The following is an 8,197-nucleotide window of genomic DNA, read 5'->3' on the forward strand; positions in this document are numbered from 1 at the left end:
CTCTTTCTCTGCTGTGCTTTGCACTTTCACCTCCCCTGTTCCCCACTTTCCAACATTCGGTATACTGCCTCTGAGGCAAGGACATTTTCTTAAGAACAACTGAGCTATTTTGTAAATAGTTTTAAAACTTGATAGAGTTTTAGATTGTGGTCTTGTAAATGTACAAATGTATTACTCTGACCTCTTCAATAATGAAAAACCAATGTCATTATTAACATTTCTGAATCTTAAGAGAAAACAGAATTATTGACCCAATCTTTTTTCCCCTGAAATTGAAGTGCAATTTGCATAGGGTAAAATCCATCTTTTTTTAGTGTACTTATTGGTGGGATGTCCTCTGTGTCCCCCACCTGTCACTGGTGGAAGTGGCCTTTTTGGGGTTCTGAGGATGAGGTATTGTGGAAAGCTTTATTGATGATGTCACATTAAGGGAGTTCCCCTCCAAGGTCCCATCTCCCTCTGTCTGGCCATGGGAGAAGTCCCATTTTGTCTTCAGTAGAGCTAGGATTAAAGCTACTGCCCAGATTCTTTGCTCCATATTAAAGCATCACCCAGTCCAGCATCTGGCTAGCTCAGCTTGTGTTCCCAGTTGCAGTCCATTGCATGTGGAGTCTGGGTGGCCATGAGCCATGCAGCTTATAGGGCCATATGACATGGGCGAGTGTGGCCACACAGAGCCAGGGAGAAACTGAGCACAAGAACAAGCAAGTGAGGGAGAGAATTCTTTGTGTGGGGGGGATTTTACCCTTTTAGGATTTCACACCCTTGCAGTGGCTCCCCGCTCCCAGCCAATCCATGTTCGCCTGGCTGGACTGACACAAGTACCTGCCCTCTGTCACCCTGACCTCATTGTGCATGTGCCCATCTTCCCTTTTGTTTAATCCCCTTTCCCCGGTGATTTGCAGGGAATAGACCCCTGGTTCCCTGGGGAGTGTAAATTGGCAGCTTCCTGGTGAAGTTGCCCAGATGACCAGGCTTACAATGTCTAGTCTCCTTTTGCTTTCTTCCTATTATTAATATTAATAACTAGCTAGTTATGACACTACCAGTACAACTCCATGAGTTTTGACAAATGCATGCAGTTATATAACCACCCCAACAATCAAGATTTAGAATACTTCTATCACCTTCCAAAATTCCTTCGTGGCCCTTTGTAGTTAAACCTCTCTGCTACCAACTCCTAGCAACCACTGATAAATACAGTCTTTGTATATGAACATGTTCATCAGACTTTACTCTTTTACCTTAATAATAGGAAGGCTTTATTAGAAATTAAGGGTCAAAATGAAATTTCATCTACAGGGAAAAGGCAATTTAATAATGATACCCTTACATTTGCCTCTATCATATCTTATTTGTAATTATATTCTCTTTATTATGTTACCAATATGTAGAACTCTTAGTTAATAAAAAAGGATGATGTTATATATCATGGTAGGTAAGTAAAATAACCTTTTTTGGTGAACAGGGTGAGCAAATGTCATTTCCATAGCACTATGTAAATTATTAATTAGCTTACATTGACCTTCTGAAATGACATAATTATTAACACACCATTATTCTAATCAGAAATGTAACAATAGTCTCAGTTTGAATCCTAATTGCGAGTAGCTGCCAAGAGTTCTGGGTGACAAAGAATTATGAAACTTAATAGGAATAATTATATATATAACAGTTAAGTCTTAGAAATTATTAAATATTACATATGCATTTTCCTATTTACTCATAACAAAATGCCCAGGAGAATATTCCTATTGATATCCCTATGCTATGAAAGGGGAAACTGAATCTTAGATAAAAAACATCTCATTCAAGGTCAAACAGGGGAGAAATGATGAAGCTGACCCATGTAGTCTGGTTGTCAAGGCTCTGCTCACTGACAATGCATGAGGCTGGCTTTGAGAAAGAGGACAAGTTTGATTATTGACCTTTGCTGAGGGTTGGGATGAGGCTGAGGAGACTCATGCATTTCATATTGCCATCCTAAATCTTCAGTTAGAAGAAGATGCACAAAGGCAAGCAGTAATAATTCTACTTTAAGTAAACGGGTCTTGAAAACCCACTGGATATCCAATTTTGATCAAGGGGAGCTCATTTAATAATGTCAAGAATAATAGCCTGTTACTGTTCCTTCAAAGAGTAGAACTAATATTTTGCATTTTATAATTACCCGTAAGTGCCATTTCTTCCAGCTCCAATTCTACTCAGCACCTTCTCAGAGTCTGGAAGCATAATGGCTTTCTGCTGGAAGGAGTGGAGTGAAGAAATGTGTAAGGCCTGGATCTGGGATCATTCCATACTTCTCAAAGTCTACCTCCCTTAGAGAGGTGTGACACCTTATTTAAAATGACTAAGGAAACAAACAATGTATTTGTTTCTGGAACTTTACAGGAAGTACAAATGAAAGGAGGGACCATGGATGTGACCATGTCCACATCCCAAATGCTGGATGATATGCAGAGTACCTAAAAAACAAGCAGTTCTTAAATTTGGAAAGAAAGAAATTGGCCTTCAAAAAAATACCTCTCCCGCTCATTCTTGCCATCGTTCCCCATCAGGCAGGATTTGTTTATACTGGTGTTTATAGTTACGGGTTGGCCTCAAAATAGATATTTTAATTCTGAGATCTCACTCATGGATAAAGAATGTGAAAAGAAGGTTTGTGTAGTGATGTTTGAATTTTTAAATTAAGGGCGCAGTTAATTAATCTCTACCACCCATCTCAGGAAAAAGAAGATGATTAATATGAAAACAAAGGTTGTTAGAAGAGAAAACAGTTCATAACTACTCATTTTGGAATTTTCCTTAGACCCTGTTCTTGTTTTTAGTTCATGAAGGTAGAAGAGAGGAGTTATTTTTATTTATCCTGAACCCAAGGTTACAAAGACAAACAAATGAGGATCTATATTTATATACTTTTCCCTATTTGTGAATAATCCATTATTAGTTGTGGTGGTTTGGTTCTATCATGCCAAATTCTAGAAGTTCAATACATAGTATAAGTTGTCTTACCCAATGCAAACAGAACTAGTAATTTATTAATTTTAAAAAGCCAAATACCATAAAAATTTAATACATTCATCTTTAATTATTTTATAACATAAAAATTTAAACTGCCCATAAATTTATTATCATTTTGCGTAGTGTAGCACACCATCTTTTTTTTAAGCATGAGTTTGTGATTAGGATTTAGTCAGGTAGCTTAAATAAAACCAACTAAATTTCACTTTATTTAAAGAGGAGTGAGAATTTAAAGACATTCAAAAATCAATTGGAGGGCAGAATCATTTATTTTATTTTTGAATCTTTTACAGTTGTATCACCCACACATAATTCAATGGCCAATTTCAATGACTCATTTATTAAGTCTTTCTAAATCATTTAACTTAGTAGTCATAGATATAAATACTCTCTTTTAGCAATCATACTTCATAGGTTTACAGAATATTTAAATTATGTAGCTTAGACACAAAACTTGGGATTAAAGTCAACTGCATATAATTCAACTAGTGACAGCAAAAATGCACAGATGTATGGAGAATGGCTTTGAGCATTCAACTCTGTTTGTAAAGAGAAGGAAGAAATGCAGTTACTCTTATGAATCTATTAATAGAGGTCAATTTGAAGATCTTTGAATGTGTTTGTAAGGTGATGTTTGCATGTTCATAGGTTTTACAAATCTCCTGTTGTTGTAATTTAATAAAGATGGTAATAATGAGACTAAATGAACTATAACAGTGTAATACAAACAGTACTGATCTTGGTGTCTGACTTACTTGGATTTGAACTTGATCATCTTAGTAGTAATGGCAACACAGTAGCAAAAATGCAGTTATTGCCATCACTATTTTTAAATTGACTTAAAATAGCAGTAGTCTTCTTAACACACTATGGGTGTACTTACGTTTCAACTACTCTATTCAGAATAAACTTCCAAAAACTGTCAAAGGCTTTGAAATATTTTCTCAGACATAAAACCCAAAATATTTGATTTTATAATATTAAGGATGAGCTTTTTAGGGTAAATACATTTTTGTCTGATGAATTTCTATTCATCTTTATCTCCTTCCCCCCAGCTTCAAACCTACCAGTGGTTCTCATCTGGGGCAGTATATTTCCAGGGCATTTTAGAAATTCTGTGATTGATGCTATGATTGTAGAATGCCACTGACATTTATTGGATGGGTTTCTGGGGATGGGGTTTTGGTACTGGAGTTCCAGAAAAGCTTAAGACAGTTTAGTCCAACTTTCTAATGACCCTTCAAACAAGACACCCCTGAAAGTGAAAAATCTATTTAGATTGAAATGAACCTAGAACTGAACTCTGTGTTATTATAAAGACATATTTTTGATGGGGGGGAGGTATAGAATTTTAATAAGTAATTTCTGCTATAAGAAGATATGTGCTTTCCTAAAAATTTCTGTGCTACCAAAATCATGTAATAAAGTCTACAGGGCTTATGAGAAAAACAGAGTTGAGACATAATACTCAGAAATTTCATGGTGACACATAAAGATAGGACCCCAGCAACAGTAGTTGCACAGTGTTGAATGGTTAAGAAATACAAAAGTATTACAATAAATAGAGCACTTAATGTGAAAAAGACCTAAAGATTGCCAGTGGAAGTGGTGACAGAGAGAAGCAATTAATGAGTTATTGTGAAGTAGTGGCAGGGGGGTTCTCCAAAATGATCCAGAAAGTCAGGACACCGTGCACTATGTGTGTGAATGTAGCTCATAATGCAGGTGGTGAAATGAGGTCTCTGGTAGGTGTTAGTGTGTGCAGTTGTATATTCCTACACACGTGTTCAGCTAAGTGCAGTTTTCTCGGTTCAAAAGTCATCCAATAGAAATGTGGTGTGAGCCACATATGCAACAGTCAATTTTCTGTAGCAATATTTAGAAAAGAAAACATGGGAAATCAATTGTAATAACATTTTATGAACCTACTATATCCAAAATGGAATCTTTTCAACATGTTTTCAATATGAAAATTACTAATGAGATAGTTGGCATTCTCCTTGTGCTATGTCTTCAAAATCTGGCATATCCTTTGCATTTATAGCACATATAAACTTGAAGTAGCATTTAAAGTACAAATTGAAAGAATTTTATGCTGACCTGTGATACTAAATGTACAATATCTGGTAAACCAGATGTGACAGTGTGGCTGGGCCTGAGTTGAGGCGGGAAAGTATACTATGGTACACCACTTCACCAATAGGATTCCATAAGAATAGGACCCAGCTAAGACATCCACTGTGAGGATGGTACTAGTTACGAGCTCTCCTTAGGAGATTTGAGAAAATAGTTAAATCGTCTTTTGATGAGCTTAATTCTTTCCAGAAATGGCTGCGATGTCCAATTATTTACCTAAGTTGCAGTTATTTTATTTCTTTGTCCAGTTTGTGTCAGTTTAATATTACTTGATTTATAATCGCACTGATTTCAAGAGGATAACATGGAGACACAGAATGTGTTTTAGGGGAAGCAGTGGGTCTGTGGTGATGGTAGTTTTCTACAAAAAGGTGGAAGATTCTACAAAAGGAGAGCTGACCTATGAGTTCAAGACACCACCCCCCCCCCACCACCACCGGCCCAGCTAATTCTTTTCTTCTGCTTCCCTCCAGTTTACTTACGTGTGCTATTCAGAAATGGAAGGCGGGACTTCCAGGAGCACAGGGCAGACAGCTCCTTCCCACAGACCTCTGCTTCCTGGGCAGGAGCTGTAGGCTGTCGGGCCCTTCCTGGAGCCCAGTCCTGCCTCTCTCTTCATAGACCTGCTGGAGCGTGTGCATTTACACCAAGGCAGGAAGTGGGGACTTGCATCTGTCCTGACACTATGATGTAGTCTTCACCCTAGCTTGTAAGAGAGACTTCCAGCAGGGGAGGAGGAGTTGCATCAGGGGCTTGTTTACCTCTTCATAAAATCATGCTTTGGTTGTTGTTAATCCTTGGGTGAGTTCCAAGGTCTGAAACTCAACAGAAAGAGGAGCAATCAGTAGAACTGCATTACCAAAATCCTTAACTGGATGTTTAATGGTAAGCACTGAACACAAGTTTTATCATGGCATATGTTTTGTTCTATTTCTTGTTGTTCATTCCTATATACCCATTACCAAGAAGGGAGCCTGGCATATAATAGGAGTTCAATATTTGTCAAATGACTGAACGTATATGGAAATATGTGGTACAGCTTGTGTCAAAAGTAAGTATACAACCTGTCAAGCTGTGCAGTCCAATTCAGAAACCAGTGGCTACATATCGTCACTAAATTACGTATCTATACTAAATAAAAGGGTCAACTGGCCATCTTCCAGACATCTGACTTCCTTCTGGACAAAGCCACTGTGGTGGGGGCTGAGGCAGAGGTGGTTAGAAGTGATCAGGCCAGCAGGGGAGAGCAGTTAGGGGGGTCAGGCTGGCAGGGGAGAGCAGTTAGGCAGTCAGGGGGATCAGGCCCTCAGGGGAGAACAGTTAGACAGTTAGGTGGATCAGGCCAGCAGAGGAGGGCAGCTAGGGGCCATTAGGTTGGCAGGGGAGGGCAGTGGGGGGCCATCAGGCCGGCAGGGGAGTGGTTAGGTGGCAATCAGTCCAGCAGAGGTGGTAGGGGTGATCCGGCAAGCAGGCAGGCGAGCGGATAGCAGCCAGCTGGCCCAGATTGTGAAAGGGATGTCCCAGATTGGAAAGGGTGCAGGCCGGGCTGAGGGACACCCTCCTCCCCTCCGCTGCACGAATTTCGTGCATTGGGCCTCTAGTAATTAAATAAAATTTAAAAAACCTGTCTCTCAATTACACTTGAACATCTCAGGTGCTCAGTAGCCACAGGTAGCTAGAGAGGATTGTATTGGAAAAGGCAGATAACAGGACATTTTTATCATTGCAGAACATTCTATTGGATAGTTTGCTCTAGAACTCAACTGCCTGCTCTCTTCTACATACTAGCTGTGTAAACACAAGCAATTAATTCTTTCAGTTTTGTGACCATTAAATGAGCGAATAGTCTAAAGCACTGAAAACAGGGTTAGCATATAGTTCTTAATTGTTAGCTAAAAATGCTTTCATATTGGAATGCTGTCCCAATTCAAGGAACCGGCTCCCTAGACAATGTACAGTGTGTGTATGAGGTATAATAATAAGATGAGACTGACAAGGATGACAATTTTGAGTCTGCAAAATCTAAAGCCACCATCCACCCTTAAATCATGACAAGGGGTATTCATACAATTGAGGGTTATCTTCTAATCAGACCTGCACCTCAAGACAAATTATTGCTAAGGGTAGAGATGCTCAAGACTAGAGGATCCACATGGCCTTTGCCCTTCTTCGTGCTGGGAACTTGGCTGTAAAACGCAATGCCTGTGAGGATTTAGATGTCTAGGGGCTTCGATAGGCAGGCCAGTGCTCAGAATGAAGCGCCCCAGTCCCCTGCTGCTGCCACACTTTCTGTTTGATCTACCACAGTTACTGAGGTAATCCCACACCTTGCTCTCCTTGGAGAAGTCCTGTGGGACCTTTTTAATTTTTCTCTTTTCATTATCCACAGGACTGCTTGAACTTTTCACTTTGCTTTGGGGATATGGCTTGATCACTGATATCATATGACTCCTTAGGAATTTTTTAATAGAAAAGTTATTATTTTTTTATTATTTTATCCATTAACATAATGGTCAATGAATTACTAAAATGTATTAAGCATTATATTTTTTTGCCAAAAATAAATCTTGTTCACATCAAACCACAATTGTTAAATGTATACTTTAAGAAGATGACAAAGCTTGGCATCTACTTGAAGTATAAAACACGTCAGTCATCTGTAGCCGAATTTAAAATACACTTTAGGCATTTAACAAACAGAGAGAGGCCATCTGATGGTTTGGCTCATTTTGATGACCAACATATATTTATGAATGCAATCCTACTTGTTGCTAAGCAATGGATGTGCACATATAAAATGATCCATAGAGTGTTCTGGAATATTGAAGATTGATACATTGTGCTCGTTATTCCTTGGCACTTTTAAATGCCAAATAAAGTATTTTCTGACATTTTCCCTGTGCTTCAGTACGTCTGCTACATGGCCAAATGTGTTTATTGCTGAATCTGGAGTATGGGTACGCAGAGGTTTCTCTACACTCAAGAATCAAGGGGAACATTTTCAAGCTCTGATGTCAAACAGCCTGGGGAGGGAGGGACA

The sequence above is a fragment of the Myotis davidii genome, unplaced genomic scaffold (genome assembly GCF_000327345.1).
Source record: "Myotis davidii unplaced genomic scaffold, ASM32734v1 scaffold292, whole genome shotgun sequence".
Lineage (NCBI taxonomy): Eukaryota > Metazoa > Chordata > Mammalia > Chiroptera > Vespertilionidae > Myotis > Myotis davidii.